The sequence below is a fragment of the Gavialis gangeticus genome, unplaced genomic scaffold (genome assembly GCF_001723915.1).
Source record: "Gavialis gangeticus isolate Ggan-Ray unplaced genomic scaffold, GavGan_comp1, whole genome shotgun sequence".
NCBI classification, from domain to species: domain Eukaryota; kingdom Metazoa; phylum Chordata; order Crocodylia; family Gavialidae; genus Gavialis; species Gavialis gangeticus.
Genome location: NW_017729000.1, coordinates 14,504,384 through 14,522,621, shown reverse-complemented (window position 1 = coordinate 14,522,621; position 18,238 = coordinate 14,504,384). Strand labels below are relative to the sequence as shown.

The 18,238-nt window shown below is 43.7% G+C and overlaps 1 protein-coding gene and 1 long non-coding RNA gene across 7 annotated transcripts in view; one reads left to right on the top strand and one right to left on the bottom strand.

Annotated features, from left to right (window-relative positions):
- The window catches only part of RAPGEF6 (Rap guanine nucleotide exchange factor 6), a 266,305-nt gene that overhangs the window by 11,693 nt on the left and 236,374 nt on the right, over positions 1-18,238 (top strand). The window lies entirely within an intron of this gene.
- On the bottom strand, positions 1,747-11,332 carry LOC109289968. Its single transcript, XR_002095473.1, has 3 exons — positions 11,321-11,332; positions 10,470-10,471; positions 1,747-1,839 (listed from the first exon to the last, which is right to left on the bottom strand). It is a non-coding gene; the product is annotated as an uncharacterized LOC109289968 (long non-coding RNA).

The following is an 18,238-nucleotide window of genomic DNA, read 5'->3' as shown; positions in this document are numbered from 1 at the left end:
ATGTTTACATGCCTGATTTCTTATATTTGCTACAACCGTTTTTAAGAACTCATACACTGATTATCAGTCGGTTAAATAAATGATTGCCTGTGGCAAGTGACATGTTGACAGTCTACTACAGTAAATACCTGGCAGCATAGTTTTGTACCATATGCAGACTGTTATCTGAAATTTCAGTGATGCTAACTGATCTTTAACATCGTGCAGGCATGAGCCTTTTTTTGGTCATATTTAGTTGTGCAGTTATAACAACTTTAATTTTACTCAACTCTGCTATTCTAGGTCACAGCAGAAAGAGCAGCAGAAAAATTAAATGTTTCATCTAACACAATGTGTTTAGCAGCCAGATTCTGTAGGAAGAATGTGAAGTTTTCTGAGCTCCTATTCTGTACTTTATCCATTAGACTGTGCAATCACTCTTTTATAAATAGAAGAACTTTTGGTTTTATTATATCAGACTCTCATTAAGATGATATAATGTCCTGAAGGGAAAAGGCTATGTGATAAATTGGAGTTTAGAAATTCCTGCCACTTGGGGGGGGGGGCTGGACCCGATGATCTCGCAAGGTCCCTTCCAGCCCTAATGTCTAGGAAATCTGTGAAATTCCATGATAGTAGAGAGAGAGAACCAAAGGTATTTTTGTGCACCTTGGAGTTGCTTCTGTGAAGAAAACATAGTTGCCTGTTGAATGGGACTGGTCTGGGAATGTGATGATGGTCAGTGGCCACATTCACGCCTCATTTAAAGCAGTGAAAGCAGAGAGATTCTTTTTTAGCTGCATCCTTTGTCTCAGCTAACTAAATTAATTTAGTCCTTATGAAATAAGTAGAACCCTGATGCACTGTTTAGCGAATAAGTCTTTGAATTGAGGCTTTGGAGACCTGTGTTTGGGTCCTAACTTCTTCCACTGGCTTGATGTATTAGAATGGGGCTCTCTGTTTGGTGGCCTGTGGGCTGCACGCGGCTTACAAGAGGGTAAGCTGCTGTCCCTGGGCTCCTGGTCGAGATGCCACCTCCTCCTTGCTTCAGTTACCTGTGCTGCTGCCACTGGAATCTCCAGGCTCCCCTTCCCTTCTTCAGCTTCTGCTTCTTGCCCCCACACCCGTGGGTGGGGTGGCACAGTGCCACACAGAGCAGCTGAGGGAGCCTGTAGCCAGGGGGCTTGGAGGACCTGGGGATTCTGCATCATGCCAGACTTCTGCACCACAGGGCTGGGTGCAGGTTGGGAGGGGACCTGCAGCACAGTTCGGGTGGGGGGTGGAGATGGTGGTGCAGTGTAGTGGCAGGGCACCTGCTGCACAGTACAGCAAGGGGTTCCCGTGTGGTGCTGCATCCTGGTGGGGGTCCACATGAAGTGCAGCTAGGGTGGGAGGTGGGGGAGCATGCAGGCCTTGGCTCCTAGGCAGTTGGACAGCCCTGTATCCGTTCCACTTCACAGTGAGCATTTCCCCGCCAATCTTGTCGTACAAACTCTTTGTGTGAACAGTAACTGCTAACTACGTGATTGGGTACTAGCAAACACCAGTGGGGTCCTGATCTGAACTGAGGCCTCTGGTTCTCCCAGCCCCATTGTATTAATCTGATCTTTGAGCTTGGAAATAATTTTTCTCTTCGATTTATATGAGTTAACCTGTACTTAAACATCCAGGTTGTAGCTGTGTTGGTCAAGAGGAAAAGGCAATCCGGACTCATAGTAGAGATGATATCTTTTATTAGACCAACAGGATTTTTGCAAACAAATTATTTCATTGCAAGCTTTTGGGCACAAACACCCTTCATCAGGCATTGGAGAAAAAATTGTAAAAGTTCTTCTTGGTGGAAGTGGAAGTTCATATTTCCTGTACCTCTTAGCACATTCTTAGTCTGCAGAATATGGAGGAATTCCTCCTGAGGGGACACATCCTGGTAGGATGGAAAGACTTTCTTAAAATTGGTCCTTTTTTCATTGTTGTTCTGCCTGAATATGCAAGAAAAGAACATGGGTGCTTAAGTGCTGCTATTTTAATACTCTTTTGCATATTTCTCAGCTTGAAGTACTGTAATACCCTTTTTTGCGTGCCACTCCAAAAATATCCAAAGCATAATTAATCAAAATCTCTTTTTTTAATTTAAGTATAGCAAAGTATCTGCAGTTAAAACACCACTGACTAGTTATTCTAAAACAGTTTTATTTATAAACAGTAACTGGACTATTTTAAAACCAGCCAGAATATAACTGAGGTCAGGACACGTGCCAGATTTTAGCCTACTGTTAAAATAAGCTTAGATCTTCAAATATAAGGTTTGTGATGGTTTCGTGATAGAATTTTAACTAGACTCATGATTGTTGTATTTTGCCAAGCTCACATTTCATTGAGCACTATTTTTTTTTTGAATGGTTGGGTTGGAAGTCTTCCTGGTATTAGCCTTTGGATTAATATATTTTGGAGGCATAAATCCATATTAGGTTGCTCTGTCAAGTTTTGGACAGGTTACAATATTCATAAATGAAAGTGTATTTTGGCTGTCCTGTTGCTGTTGTCTGGCTGGAAATACCTGCGAGGAAGTTTGCTAATGACTCACAGAAGTCGGGAATGCTTTAGTTCTTTTAACTGTTAAGGTCCCATACTCCAATGTGCCGTGAAGGAGAGGTTGCTGTTTCCCAGCAGAGCCCCATTTACTTCTGTCAGGGTTGGTGCAGGTGCAGGATTCCACCTGCATGAAGTAGCTTGAGCTTGCAGGGTCAGGACATTCCTTGTTAAAGCAAACATACTTGTTTAATGAACTGTTGCTGATGAATGTGTTACTCAATTTTCAGTTTCCTCATCTAATGTAAATGCCGTGAACAAGCATGAATAAGTGGTGCTGTGAATACTGATGTTAGATGCGTGGCTTTTTTCCCCCCAATAGCCCCCTTCATATAACTGGAAAAGCAGAAGTTGTTTTTTAAAACAAAATTAAGACATTAGATGTAGAATGACTCAGCTAAAATAGGAATAATTTGTTTCTATTTAACAAGAAAGATGCATGAAATAGGCACATTTTTTTAAATTTATTTTTTAATTAAATGTTGTGACCTCAAAGTGGGAACTGCGGGCATTTATAGATGTGCTTTGGGAGATGGGGAGGGGCCCTTTAATTAGCGAGCCTGGCTAGTTAAAAGCGTCTGTGTTTCCGTGCTGAAAAAATGGTGGTGAGGCTCTTTGAACTAAAGTTTGTTTGATAAGCTTTAGTTCAAAGTGCCCTGCTACGATTCTTTCGGGAACTCTGATACACTGACGCTGGAGAACATTAATTTCTGTGGTCCAGAGTCTGTTCTGATGCACTGGATTGACAGCATGTTGGAACATCTTCCCTGCATGTGTATAAGTGCCTGGTGTGTTTAAAACTGGAATAAAACTGCCCATTTTCTTTTCACTTTTAAGTTGGGTGTAATGCCAGAAAAAGTAACCCTGTGGTATAAGTTCTGGAAAGAATGTGGAGTCTAGTGTACTTAGGATGCAACCAGTAGCAGGGGAACAAATTTTAAAGTGAGATCTTATGTTGAATGGCTGCAGCTCTGTGGATTTCCTATTCCTGTGAGAACCAAAGCCTGAACGAGACATTTTCATTGGCTACAGAGTTTAGGTTTTCCTTCTAGCAAAATGGAGTTTTTTCAAAAATATCTGCCACTGATCTCTGTAGATGTGATGTATGAACAGTCTTTACAGAATCACAAGCACTTTGCCAATTAAAATTTCTCTTTTTATGTGGTCTCCATGAAGCCTGTTAAATAAATTTACTGTTCCTTTGGCTGCTGTGGCTTAGAGGTAATTCTAGAGTTGTTGGTCATGGGCCCTCAGTGGGTTTGTGTTTGTATAAACTCTATAACTGAGCACACTGGAGATAAATGTTGTCAGGTTTTGACCTGTGCCTTTATTAATGTTGCAGAATGGCATGGCTTTGCTGTTTTGAGGGATAAAAACATACACAATTATATGCACTTCTACTGCTGCACTAAGTGTTCTTTCTTTGATTTTGTACCTTGCATCTGAAGAGTGGTACTTTCCCTTTCTAGAGGGATAAAAATTTGGTCAGCCTGGAGATGATTGTCACCAAGATGGGTAGTCCCCCTTACTTTTCAGCCTGCACTAAAAGGTCAGCCGGAATCAGCTGGTGAGCATGCCTCTTGGCATCCATCTCCCAACTGGTTCTTTTATGACACTCTGACAAGGCAGCTTCAATGCAGTAGAAAGCCTGCAGCTATATAGGACATTCTTATGTGGAACAAGATCATGTTACTGTGCATTACTAACTCCACTAACAATGATGAATGTGTGTGGATATTGTTTGCGGAGCGTTTGGGGTTTGTATGTAGTGCGTCATTAAGTTACAGAAGAGAAGGTGAAAAGCTGCTCTATTATGCGTGCTTGTCTACTGAAAGTAATTTGCTTGCTGATTCATTAAAATGCAATGGTGAGTAGTTACATAGGTTCATCACAGGAAATAGGTGAATGTATTTCTGCAAGCAGCATCTTGTTTGCTTCATCACTCAGACAGTTTTTGCTCCAAAATGTCCATCTGGTATGTATTATAGAAGGAGTATCTAACCCAACTAAATATAGTTTAGAGGAAGTAAAATTTTAAGTGTTGCTAAGTCTGAGGAGCCCCCAATATTAATAAAAATGACTAATAAAATGAATTGTTGCACATTTAGATGCTTTCCAGCTTCCAGCAATTGTTCAGCATCCAGCCTATGGGATTCCTAGGTCTGTTTTAGTAGGATTCCTATTATATATAAATAACATAAATGTGCAGGCATATGTGTGATCTCTTTTTCTCTCACACGCATGCACACCCATGTTATATATGATAAACACGTTTCTGTAGGCAAGCCACCAAAAATTAATCTGGCTAGGCGGTACTACTGCAGCTTGATTTACGTGGCTGTTACTATTGTAATTATTTAGGGCATTTTTGCATATGCTCTGAGGATGGGGGAGGGCGCTTTAATTGGAGCTTTAATTAAAGCGCCCGCAGTGTCTCATGTATTCAGCGTCCCTGTGCTTCCAACTGGCGGTGGGGGTGCTCTACAGCTTGTTTACCAAGCTTTAGTTGAAGCACCCCACCACCATTTTGAAGTGCAGGGACGCTGAGTACATGAGATGCGGAGGCTGCTGGAGTGCTCTAATTAGTGCACTTTAGCAGACTCGATTAATCGGGGCTGCTCCAATGCACTGTAATTGAGCGTGTTTGGAGAAGCATCCTCACATGTCCTCACATGTCTTCAGGTACCCTTAGGTGCTACTCAGTGGGTGTTCATCAGCAGTTTGTGGTGGAAATCTTGTCTCTCTTCATTCTAGGTCAAGATTAATTTAATAAAAATGGTATGGCTCTATCGTCTCAGAAGCTATCAACAAGATAAGCTTGCTTTCATTAAAATATATAGTATGGAACTTGGTGGAAAAAGTCCTCTATACCCATGCGAAAAAGGTGAATACATATGTGATTTCTTGCTGAAATTCATAACCAGGGATCTGGGTTTTGTTTGCCACGGAAAAATGTGGTAATGCCTGGATTTTTTCCTTCAAACGAGAAAAAATGATAAATGGTGGGTTTTCCCTTGCAGGTTGGCAGCATTTCAGGGGCTAGAGGGAGTGGGAGGAGGGCAATCACGCAGAGGGTACCACATGCACGTGTGCATGTACACATGAATGTGGCAGCCAGGCAGTCTGGAGAGCAGCTTCTCTCAGGTAAGTCTGGATGGTGAGGGTATGGGAATTGAGGCCCCTATAGTGAGGGAGGGCGCTCAGCAGGGCTGTTGTGTGGGGCCTGGGGCCAGAATGCACAGCTGCAGGGCCTGGATGAGGAGTGGGACGGAGTTAGGGGCAGCTGGTCTGGGGGTGTGGGGGGAGGTGGGCTGGTTCTCTGCTACTTCATGCACTCCTGGGAGGAGTATGTGCCCCCCAAATTTGTGTGCTGGGCAGGGGCGGATGTAGGCTGCTTGCTGTGGCCTTGGGCTCCCTGCCCTGCTGCCCTTCCTCTGCGGTCTCTGCAGCAGAGGAGTGGGTGTGGCAAAGCAGAGCGGGGCTGGGAGGCTCTGCGTTGCCTCCAGGAGAACCGCACCACCATGGCAGGGTGTCCCCTGCCTGCCCAGCAGCAGCAGGGGTGATGGTATCCAGTTGTGTGCCTCACTACTGCCCAGTTCTGTCCTGCCACCCTGGGTCTCGCCTGCTGGGCTGTGGAGGCCCCTGGGGGGAGGGTAGCAGGGCAGGGAGCCTGAGCCTGCAGTGGCCAGCCTGCATCTGTGTTCTCCCATAGACTCTGCTCCAGCCATGCCTCCCGCGGGGGGAGGGAGAGTTGGGCATGGTCCCTGCTTGGACTGCAGCAGCTGCTGCCTCTCATAGGCAGCAGACAGGGCTCGGGTGCTGCTGGGGGAGGCAGAGGGCTGTGGACCTAGGTCCCTTGCCCTGTAGCCCTGGCAGCTGGGGGCTGTTGCAGGGGAGAGTGAGGGGCAACAGCAGGGCCCAGTGGACTGGGGGGGGGCAGGGGGAGTGAGGAGCATTGATGGGTCCCTGGTGGGGTGTAAGGGGCACCGGCAGGGGTAGGAGGGTTTGGAGGGGGGTGTGTGAGGGGCACTGGCAGGCCCAGGGGGCTGTGGGTGGGGAATAACTGGCAGATAATTTGTGACTTTTAAACAGAGAAAACCAGGTTCCCTGAATTCATAACACTATGAATTAACTTATTTTAATGTGTCACTGTGTTTTTGCAACTAACTCTTCTTACTTTTGAAATGTTTTTCCTTGGTAACTTATGAAAAGTCTTTTTGAGAAATGAGTACTGTATTTTATTTCTACTATTTAAGTATTTTTGAGCCACTTGGGAGTGTGGGTCTGCTTAGTCTAGAGTTTGACCGTTTGCGGGGGTTGCCAGAGGTTTTTTCCATTGTAAATGATTTGCTTGATGCACCTTCTTGAAGTAATTGTTCACTTTCTTAACAGCAGCTACAGTCACATACTTCAGGCAACTTCCTCTTCGTAATAAATATTTGAGTAAGGCTTTTTTTCCCTTTTAAGAAATGATTTTGACAATATATTCAAGAATAGTTCCAGGTTAGGTCACTCGTGTAGTATAATATTAGGTGTCTAAGGCACACCGCAGAGTTCTTGTAATATGCTTAGTAAATTTAAAGTCTGGTATTTCTGTGTGGAAAGAACCTTGCCTTTTGAAGGCTCTCCCTGCTGTTATAAGGGAGTGGTTTATTTTTCCTGACTCTGAGTTCATATGTGATCTTTCTAATGCAAAAATACAATAGATACAGTATAGTAGACTTCTAGAAACTAGGATGATTGAATAAAGTAGGTAATTTAAATAAGAAATGAGCATTTCTACTGGCTTAACAAAACTTTTAATGTCTTAGTAGGATCTTCAGGCCTTTTGTCATAAATTATGGCTGAATTATTTTCTGAACAAGTAAGTCTGTAATGTGCTACTCTGTCCTGCCTTCTGCCTGACTTCAGCCTAACATGGCTGTGTCTGTGTGCAAAATGCTCATTTCTGCCAGGGGAAATTTCTCAGAAATTTCATGGAGTAGACGTCCTTCTGAGAGTACAGACCTTCAGTCTGCAGCTGCCTCTTCACCCCTGGTCTTTCTGCCTTTCTATGATCAGGGTAGATCTGGTCTGGGGACAGTGAGGGGAGAAGTGGGGAGCTCTGGTGTGAGAAGCAGGGGGAGCAGTTGGTGGCTACCCCTCCTCTCCCTTCTCCCGGTCTACAGGGAACTCAGGAACAATTACCTCCTTCCCTTCCCTCCCATCCCTGGCCTTCTCAACACTAGGGTTATCTTGGTGTTGGGATGGCATGGGAGCCTTTCTCTTGGCTCCCCTTCTGGACCCCAGGAGGAGTTAAGCTGGAGGGAAAGTGTGCTGACATTCAGTCTCTCAGTAGAAACGCTCCTGGGAAAGACCTCTGACCCTGGTTGTTCCAAGGTTATTTTTCTCCTGGAGCACTCATTTCTGCTCCAGGAGGAAAAACCTGAATGTCTGTACACTTCTGGTTTCTACTGGGAGAGCAGTGATTCTACCTGTAGAAAAAGTGTTTGTATGTAGCCTACCTCTTGCTGTTTCTTAATATCAGAGTTTTAAATATTTCCTTAAGTTTTTTTTTTTTTCCATTTTAGTTGCTGATTGTCTTTTTACCATGTGGCAAAACTCTTTTCCTAAGTACGTTGTAGTAGGGGGACCTGTCTCCCAAGTTCTGCAACAAGAGTTTCTATTCCTATTCCTACTTCCTTCTGAAGAAGAAGAAAGGGAGGAGTTGTCCTTCATTAGTCCTCTGACTTCTTTGCAAGAAGAAGGGTAACTATTTTTTCTTTAGATCCCATGAACAGGTTTGTGATTTTTTGCCTTGCAAAAAGAGCCTTGCATCTCACATGAATTAGCTATTCAGTGGTCAAGAAACTTCGGGTATTTTTTACACATGCAAGAGCTGTGGGGCTTTGAAAAGTGCCCAGTGCTGCGATGTTTGCACTTGTATAAATGGGGAAATCAGCACTGCGAAAATGGCAGCAGTGCACCTTTGAACTAAAACGCATCAGAGGTGCTTTAGCTTGAAAGCTCACCACCGCCATTTTCTGCACGCTGATGTGCTTTTCGCTACTTAGACAACTGCAAGTGGTGCAGTGCACATGCAGAGCGGATTCAGTTAATCAAGTCTGCCCTGACCTGCTGGATCTCTGGCGCGCTGTGGGATGAAAAAGGATGTATATAAATGCTCTTAAATATCAGTTCTGAGTCCTGTCTTTCAGAAGCGCCCTGTGTGTTTATATAATACTGCTTTATGGTTGTGCATTGCTTGTGGAGACGAAGCTTTCCTCTGTAAGCCATCCCAATCGGGATGCATTTCCCAGTCAGTCATAGAGATGTTTGCGTGGCGAAATTGAATCATTTTTCTTTGTAAACCATTCAGAAGTGAATTTGGCCTCTGGAACCTCTTTCTCTGATATTGGACTCTTGGTTCTCTCTCGGGCACTTGGGATCTTTGGTTCAGGTAGAGTGCATTTGATCACTATCAGTGGTTTCATTTGCAAATTGGGGGCAATTCTTTTTAGCCTTCCCCTTCACTTCAACCAGGATTTCTGATAAAAGTGATCTGTTTATTTCTCTCAGTTAAGAGAACACTTTTCTGCAATGGAGTTGAATGAAATTTTCTGTCCTTGATTTAAAACCACCTTGCCTTGTAGAGCAAGTGCAATGGCAGACCGTCCCTGCTCAGAACTACATCATGGTAAAATTGCAGTTAAGCACCACCTGAACTTTTTAACAAAAAATGTGGTTTGGGCTTCCAGTTTACTGCAGTAGAGGGACCTGTCTCCTGAGTTTATTAATATTGGTTTTCCTTAAGTCTTATAACCTTCCTGCAAAAGCTTCGTATACTTGATGTTCTCAGAGCTGCATCCGTTCCGTTCTTTAGAACAAAGTAATTCTTTGGGGCTTTCAGACTGTTTATGAGAAATCAACAATTGGGCTGCTGCCTCCAGGACACTCTTAGAGTGGATTTCACATGAAAGTCTCCTATTGAACAAACTGCGTTTTGGGTTACAGTGTGTAGATGGTTTTAGGAAAGTCCCGATTCTTCTGACTTGCAGGATGGCTACTTGGAGTTCTCTTTTTCTGTTTAAAGTTGTTTTCATCCACTGTTTCAGTATTTAGAGTCAGTTTCCCTATGGGGGGGTGGGGAGGAGGAAAGGGACCCATGTGGATAAATGCATTGAAAGAGATGATTTAATTTTCAGTAGCTGTCTTTTTTCCAGGAAACTTGTCTTCATTGATTCTACAACCTCCCTCTCCCCTCCCTTGATATAGAATATTTGACCTTGATCGGTCTCTATTAGTGAAAGAGTTGAGTGACCCTTGGGACAGGTGTGCCCTTGTTACCATTGGGATGGGGGACATAAAAGTAGGTTGGGTTCATGTGCAGCCCCAATAGACACTGGAAGCTAAAAATTGCAGATTTACATGTGAGGTGCTTACTGCCACCGTAGGATCCATGTAGGCAAATGCATTCAAAGGTCTCCAGTTACTACATGTAACCACTTTTATTTATTTATTTTTTTTAAGAGCAAACAAAACTAATCTGAGGTACAGACACTAGTCCATAAGCAAATTTGGTTGCTTGCATTAGTCCTACCCTTTCCATAAGTGCACGTGTGCTGTGTTTAGTTGGTAGCATGTAGTATTGTGTGAGGTTGAAGTGAAAGTGTGAGTCAGGGCTTTCCTTTGGCTCACCTGCCTGTGAGTCAGATGAGGTGCTTCTGTGGCATTAACTGCTCTTTAAAGTTTAGCAAAGAAGATGAGACTAACAAGTAGAAACGGTAAACAACAGGAGTAAGAGTGTAGAACTGGTGTATCAACGAGGGAACACTGTTGCAAGTGAAATAATAGATTTTTAGAGCTAGAAGAGACTGTTGTGGTTTAGTTTGACCTCCTGCCAGAGACCAGATGTAGAGCACATCTGGAGTATGGGCCAGCAACCTACAGCCCGTGGAGCTTTTGGATCTGACCCTGTGGTCCAGTTGGGCTCTGGCAGTGGGGAGCTCTCCCTGCTGTGCTGCAGTTGGGTCCTGGGGCTTTGAAGGGGCACATTTTCTGCCCTATGCTAAAGTTGGGCAGCAGGGGTAAGTAGCAGAGGTGGCTGGGTCTCACCGTCTGCCTGTCCTGAACCCAGGCTGGGTCATTCTGGCTTGCTGGAAAAAGTGGCTGATCCCTGTTCTAGAAAAATATCCAATCTTGATTTAAACATTTCCAGTGATAAGGGGGTCTTTTATAATGCTTGGTAAGTTCTCTAATGGCTAGTTACAATATCTTTACTTTTACAAATATAAATCAGCCCAAATTTTCATCTTCTAGTTTTGGGATCTTTGTTAACTTTGAAGAGCCTTATTATCAGTTTTCTACTCTACATATGGGTAATTGTAGATTATGATTAGATCGTGTCTTAACCATGCCTTTGATAAGCTAAACAGGTAACATTTCTCAGGTCTTATGATCAGCGGGGATCCTGGTTTTCTGTTTAAAAATCCCAAATTCTCTGACTAAATCCCCCCAAATCTGTGTTTTTCTACAATTTTAAATGAAAGGCCTCTACATATATGCATATACATATACGTGTGTGTGTATGCATGTGTGTGTATGTATATGTGTATACATATACGTGTGTGTGTGTATCAGATGAACACAATGTTTTATTGATATATTTACAACTTTAAAGCATTTTGGAAGCCTACCAGTGCCTCAGTCATTATAATAAAATACATTCTAAATGCCTATATATTTTGGTGTTTGATTTTGGTATTTTTATCACAGAAAATCACAGTTCCCTCTGGCCCTTTCTCTCACCCGGACGCGGGTCCAGCTGCAGCTGTTCCCACAGCTGCTTTGTGATGCTGAGCAGCACCGGTATGTGGTGCCCTGCCCATGCCAGTGCCCCTTATTCCCAACCCACAGTTCCTGCCTGCCCCCCTCACTTGCTCCTTTCTGGCAGCCCCTTGCCTGGGGCTCAGGGCCTGGGCTGGGCCTGCCTCTAGTTGTGCAAGCCCCTTCCCTTCTAGGCCAGCCTCCCCCTTTTACAGCGGGGCTCGAGGCCCAGCTCTGGATGCCACTTCTACCTGAAGTGCCCCCACCCTCCAGACCCTGCTGCAACCCCCAAGTGGTTCCCGGGACCATGAGCCTCCCCTGGGGCCAGCAAGGCTCTGGGCCAGGCAGGGTAGCAAGCAGGCTAACTGTGCTGCTCCCCTCCCCTCCCTTTGCCCTGCTGTGCAGTGTGCCCCCACCCACCACCTCCAGTGCTAGTCCCAGCAGAGTGGCTGTGGCAGCTGCTGGCAACAGGCTGGTGGGATGTGGTGCAGCGTTGCAGTGAGTATTGGGGCAGTGGCCACCAGCACAATGGATGGCACTGCCTTGGCCAGGTAGTGCCCCCAACCTTGCCCCAAGGGTGCCTGGCCTGGTGGGCAGGGGTGCAATATGCACTTGCTCCCTCCCTCTCTCCTGCGTTGAGCTGCTGCCACTGCTGGGCAGCAGCCCCAGCCCAACTGGGGTGAGCCACAGTGGGACGAGGAAGCCTGCACAAGCCCCAGCCTCTGCTTGCCATTCAGGACAGGGTGATTTTGCCACCCACAGAGCCCTGCCTTGCCCTCTGCCTGCCCTGCCAGCTCTCCCTGGAGGCTCCAGCCCCCCTGGTAGCATGACTCTTGCCTGATTCACAGTGCCTCTTCCCCTCTGCCCCCCCAGCCCTTCCGTAGGGAGGGCCCCAGCTGCCCCTCAGCACCCAAAAGTCCTATTTACCCCAAAGGCAGCAGGAAGAGGTAAAGTGAGTATGATCCTGCCCCGGCTGACTCATTCTCAGGCTGTGCCCCTTCCTCTCTGGACAGGGCTTAGACTTTCCTGCCCTTTGCAAGTAGCTGTTGCAAGCTGGCACTGTGCCAGCCTGCAGAGAGCTGTTTGCAAAAGGGGAAACTTGTGTTTTCCTGCTTCGAAGGGGGAAATCTGTGTTTTTCTGGAGGAAACAGAAAACCTAGATCCCTGATAATCAGGCATGTTTTCCAAACTTGTAACTGTTCTTTTGGCTCTTCTCTGAACCCTCCCAGTCTTTCAACTTTGTCCTTGAATTATGGCTACCAGAACTGGACACTATATTCAGAAATGGTCATGCCACTGCCAAATATAGAGGGAAATGTAATGCCCTACTGTTTGTCATTTACTGCTCTAAGCTTCTGAGGACCTCAGCCCTTCTGATCACAGTGCTGTGGTGGTAGTTCTGCATTGGAAGTACACTGGCTTGATGTTTCAAAATGAATTGTAAGCAGAGAATTTAATTCATTAATCGGCTTTTAATCTATGCAGCTTGTGCCATGTTGATTCCATTTTACTTAATCAGATTGTCATGTACTACTCAGTCAGATACCTTTCTAGAATTGTATTACATTAACATCACTTGTAATGTAATAAATAAATGTAAAGTTGTTTGAGAGCATTTAGTTTCTGTAAAATCATTCCCATGTCACTTATTCTATTGTTTTGCCTGAAAGTGATGTCAGGTTTACATCACTAGATGGCTATCCAAGTCATTCTGTTTAACCTTTTGAAATATTATCATATTAAATTCCTTCCAGCAGTCAAAAACTTCCCCAGCTTTGACAATCCATATTAATGGTCCAGAGAGCTCCTGGCATACAAAGTATCAGGAGTTGCTGATTTTAAAATGCCTATTTTAATAGATGTTGTTTACTAGTTTCTTCACAGTGGTTACTTTCATCATCAGTATTATGAATATTGCATCTAATTTCTTCCCAAATCCAGAGTAGAAACATTTATTGATCACATCTATCTTTTCTGAATTATTACTGTCCATTCTGTCATTTCCATCTAATAATAGAGTAATATTATTACTAGAGTTTAGTTTCTTCTTAATAAGCTTGAAAAAACCCCTCCCTCTTTTCTGTATCCATTGATTTCTTCTTGTCTCATTCTGCTTTGCTTATCAAAAGTATACAGTTTTGTTCAATGAAAGCATTAAGATAATGAGCCAACGTTTCTTGTAAGGAACCACTTAGGAAATACTTAACCTATCTTTTGAAGACTGCTTGTTTCAGATGCTAGTCTGTTATAAAATCTACTTCTTTCTTGAAAGAAAGCAATTTCCATAAAGTCCCGAGTACAACCATATTTGAGCTCAGTGAAGTCTGCCTGAAAATGGTAAGTTTCCAGTTCCTCCTGAATTGGAGCAGGAGCCAGCATATGGGAGTGTTGCTGTCCACATACTGTTGTGCTGTAGTGTTGGTGCACCATTTTGTTCCCAATTTCAGAGCTGTTTTTCTGAGCTGTGTCTGCTTTTAAATGTTTAATAGTAGACAGGCTTTCAAGTTACCTGTTCTTAAATGAAGGTGTTCCCTTGTTATTTAGAAACTTGTACTTGGTGCAGTTCATGCAAAGTCAGTACCAGACACATTTTTTTCCCTTTCAGTGAGCAACATTAATGTCATTGTCCAGACGTAGAAATTTTCAATTAGGCTCTATTTATTAGTGTTGACAGGAGAAAAAAATTAATATAATGCCCTATAGGATAAAACTGGATAGCACCAAAGAGGTGTTAAGAGTTCCCTGCTGGGAGCAATTTCTGGGGTATTTTAGTAGTTCCTTTGCCTTTTGGGAGAGGCAAGAAGTGTTTTCTCTTTTTTAGTAGTTTGCTTACAAACACTGTTTCTTCCTGAACTGGTGTGGAGAGAGGGTGTGTGGAAAGCTGGGGCAAGTGAAAAATATAAACCACAGCATTAGCAGCAGTATGGAATCAGGATAGAAATTCCTGAATACTAGCTCACCTCAATTCACTCTGTTGCCTTGGTCACACCTTTGTTCTCCCATTTGTAAATTGAAGCTGCTTTATCTGATTAGAATTGGTTGGGATTACCTCTACAGCCCTACAGTCACTAGCTTCCGGCAGGGGAGTGCATGCAAGTGTAGTGACTTTAAATTTACTCTCACTTTTTAACGAATTAGATGTCAAGTTGTGTTTCTAAGTATTTGGGTTTATGCATATGCGGAAAATAGTTTTTGTGCACTGAAACTTCTGTATGTGGTAATGTGGGTCCATGGTATAGAAAATGTTGAGAACCACTGTGATTTGTTTATTTTTTTTGTTACTAGAGAAGCTAGGATATGTTGTGTTAGCCAGACTTTTACCACTTTGGGCAAGCTTGCAGTGTGGTTATCTTAGAGTAGCAGGAGCAGGCTATTAATTATGGCGGTGTGAATAGAATATGAGCCACATCTGGTACTTAACTAGTATCCCGGAGTGGAACCCAGCTAAAGTGACTCCAAATCACCTTTTGTATCTTGTTGTTAGGGGGATAAAGAGGCTCCCACGGTAAACTAGGCACATGTCCAGGGCAGCTTGAAATTACAGTAGCTTCTCTGGAATTTCCCTGGAATACCTTACATGTAGCAGTATCACCTGCTGTGACTGCAGCCACCTCATATTGGGGGTTTACAGAGGCAGCTTTGGATAGTGACTATGGGCGCTGACAGGTGACGTGCTACATGATTGGCAGTATGGTGCTTTCAGGGAGGGCATGCCCTAATGGAAGTGCATCGCTGCCGAGTGCTTTGAAAGTGCCCAATGCTATGATCATCTGAACCTTGAAGGTTTAATATAAGGTGCTCCAAGGTGGAGCACCGTCATTAATTTCTGTTAGTCCTTGTGCATGATTGGAGCTGGGCTGATGTGCAGGAGGATTGGAGATCCTCTGCCTTTCTGCCTGCCCCAGCCCCTTTCCCCTTCAGCTCGGGCAGGGCAAACCCCAGTCTAGAGCTGCCTCCCCTCCCTTCTCCCTCCCTCCCTCCCTCCCTCCTATCCTGCAGACAACACTGGAGCTGGGGGGTGGGGAGGTGGGGAAAAGGCTGCAAGCAGGCATTCTGTCTCCACTGGATTGACTCCGAAGTGGAGCTTTTTATTTCTTCTTCCCCCTCTCACCCACTGTCTGCCCCAACCAAATAGTGAACCTCTGTTGGGGGCGGGGGTTGCTGTAATTCTGTAACTCATGGCACTTTCTGTGAAGCGCCATGAGTTAGAGTGGGGAGCTGCATGTCTGTGAGCACCCTTTAAAGCAATCTTTTGCAGTATCTACACTGAAGGAATTGGTACAGGGCTTTAAGACCCTTTGGTCTGGTATAAAGAGGCTAGAGCAGTGGTTTTCAAACTCTGTTCTGTTGAATTCTGGGGTTCCACAGGAGATCATCAGGGGCCTTCAGAGCAATTTGGGTTATGGTGGAGTAGTTTGGGAGGCAGTATGGCATCACTGCCATACCACTTTGGCTCAATGTCAGTCTTTAGGATAGGGGTAGGAGCTCCATGGCAGAAGTAGTGATATGAAAGCATTCTGTGCCTTTAGGAAGTTTGGAAACCACTGGGCCAGAGCATGGGTGAGAAGGATTTTGCTTCTGTTTCTGCCATGTCTGTTTTTTATTATTATTTTTTGTTTCTTGCTCATACTTGAATCGGGTATGATCAGTCAGCCATCTCCATTCTTTGTAACAGATTGTCTTGAGGGAATGCTGATTTTTAAATGCTTCGGGGCCCAGAGCCCAAATCTACAAGAGTATTTCAGTGCCTTTCATTGCTGGATGTGGATATTCGAAGAACCTAGGAAGTGGGGAGGAATGAGAAGAATAGTTGCTTCATTTGGACTCTGAATGCGCCACAGAAGAATTGTGACATACCACCATGGCATTGCTCTAGTGTTCTTGTTGTAATCTTGCATCACATGGTAGATGGGATGGCATTATGTCATGAGAATGCAGCATCCCAGTATAAAGTGCCAGCTGATGTAAACGGACAGTGGCCCATTGAAATTTAGTGAAGCTACATCGAAAGCTATGCATGGTACAGTACATTAGCTTAATATTTGGCCTGTAGTTTGCAGTGTAGTTTTAGAATATAGTAACACTGCTATTTTCTATTTTGTAGCCTGTGATGATAATCATGTTAATAAAAACGTGCAGTATCTTTACTAAATGCAGGGTGGTGGCTTAAATATTTTTCTCTGACCCCCAAATAATTTTAAGACCAGTGATAGAGTTTAATGCAGGTGTTATCAGCTGAATATTGAGTGGTGACAGGAATTAAAATATCCTGATATGAGGTCTTGTATTGATTGTGCTAATAGGTATTAAGCAAACATTTAAGTTCCTTTCAGATACTATATTTGTCATTTTATGTATGATGTTTGCTTAAATTATGCACAATTCCTGAACCATTTAAAGAAAATCCTAGCACTAGTATTATGAAAGGAAAAACCTGTGGCAATGCAATTTTCTTCTGTCTTAATCTTCCTCTGTACTTGAGGTTCCTCTGGAAGAATTGCAGTTGTTGTTTCATTATCTTGAGACTAGCATGAGATACAAGGTCAGCTCCTGGAGTTAGCCCTGTACTATGGGTCCTTGGCATGTGGTAGTAAAAGGACAACAGAGAAGGTAGAGAACCCTACTCTGAAATAAGACTTGTAATCTCACACTGGATACATGTAGAGCCCCAGTCGCCAGCAGTCAATAAAGTACTTCTAGGCAGGTTTTCTAGCTTGTGAATGATGCTTGCTCATATGGCTCAGTGGCTGTCAACTTCTGGGAATCAAGGCATGCCTCAGAAAATGCCAGCTCTTAGTTCTTCACTTGTTTTTGACTATGGAATAATAACAGAGCGGATTTTCTATTGCAAAGTATTCAGAAAGATCACAACATCTCCGAATGGTTTTAGTGCCCTGGATTTGTATTTGAAATCCCTGGTTTATCTTGTGGATCTTGTTTGCAAACCTAATAGTGCTAACATTGCATCACACCCAATGGCACCCTTGAAAGGCTCTCAAGATACCCTGGGGAACTCTGGTTGAGAACCACTTATATAGCTCATCTTATGTGCAATAAATTTGTCATCTTGGTCCAGTCCCTATTGTTTAAAAGACCAAATATTGACTGGATTAGGAGACTGAACAGTCTATTCACTTCTGTTAGTTTTCATGTGAGGGTTAAAGCTCATTTATAGGGCAGTATGGCACTCTGATTTACCATACCTGATATTTTAGTAAAAGACTTTGGGCATCAAATTTTGCTGTCTGCAAGATGTGGGTCGTGGGATAGGCTTGCAGTACTTCCTTTAGGAGCTCTGCACTTTCAGAGTAGTTTTGCCTTCAGTTTTTCAGTGTCAGTATTTAAGTCTTAAACTTGTTTTGCAACTAAAATAGTAACAAATATCCCACCTCTGTTAACTTATTAAAATGTCCTACTGAATAACATTTTTTTGATCAATGTAGTTTTGTTCTGACCTATGAGTAGACTTTGCATGCCCAAAACTCCTTCTAAACCAATCACTTTTAAATGTCTTCTCTCCCGTTCTAAATCTTGTTGGCTTCCCAGCAGCAGCAGGGCTCCAGTTCTCTTTGCCAATTCAGCTTTTCCAGAGGAAGTTTTTTTCTCTGCCAGGCACAGTTCTGGAAATGCTGACACTGTGATGAAACAGCAGCAATTAAAAAAAAAAAAAAAAAAAAGAAAAAAAAAAGTTCTTGGACTTCAGTCTACCAATTTGTACCTACATTGTCCAGGACTCTTTGACTTCTATTTGAAAAGGATTTTATCTTTTGGGTGGGGTCAGTGGTTAGCAGAAATGCACTTTATCCTTTGTTACATTCCCACATCCTGTGCTGCTGCTCTGAACACCTATATCTACTATCTATAA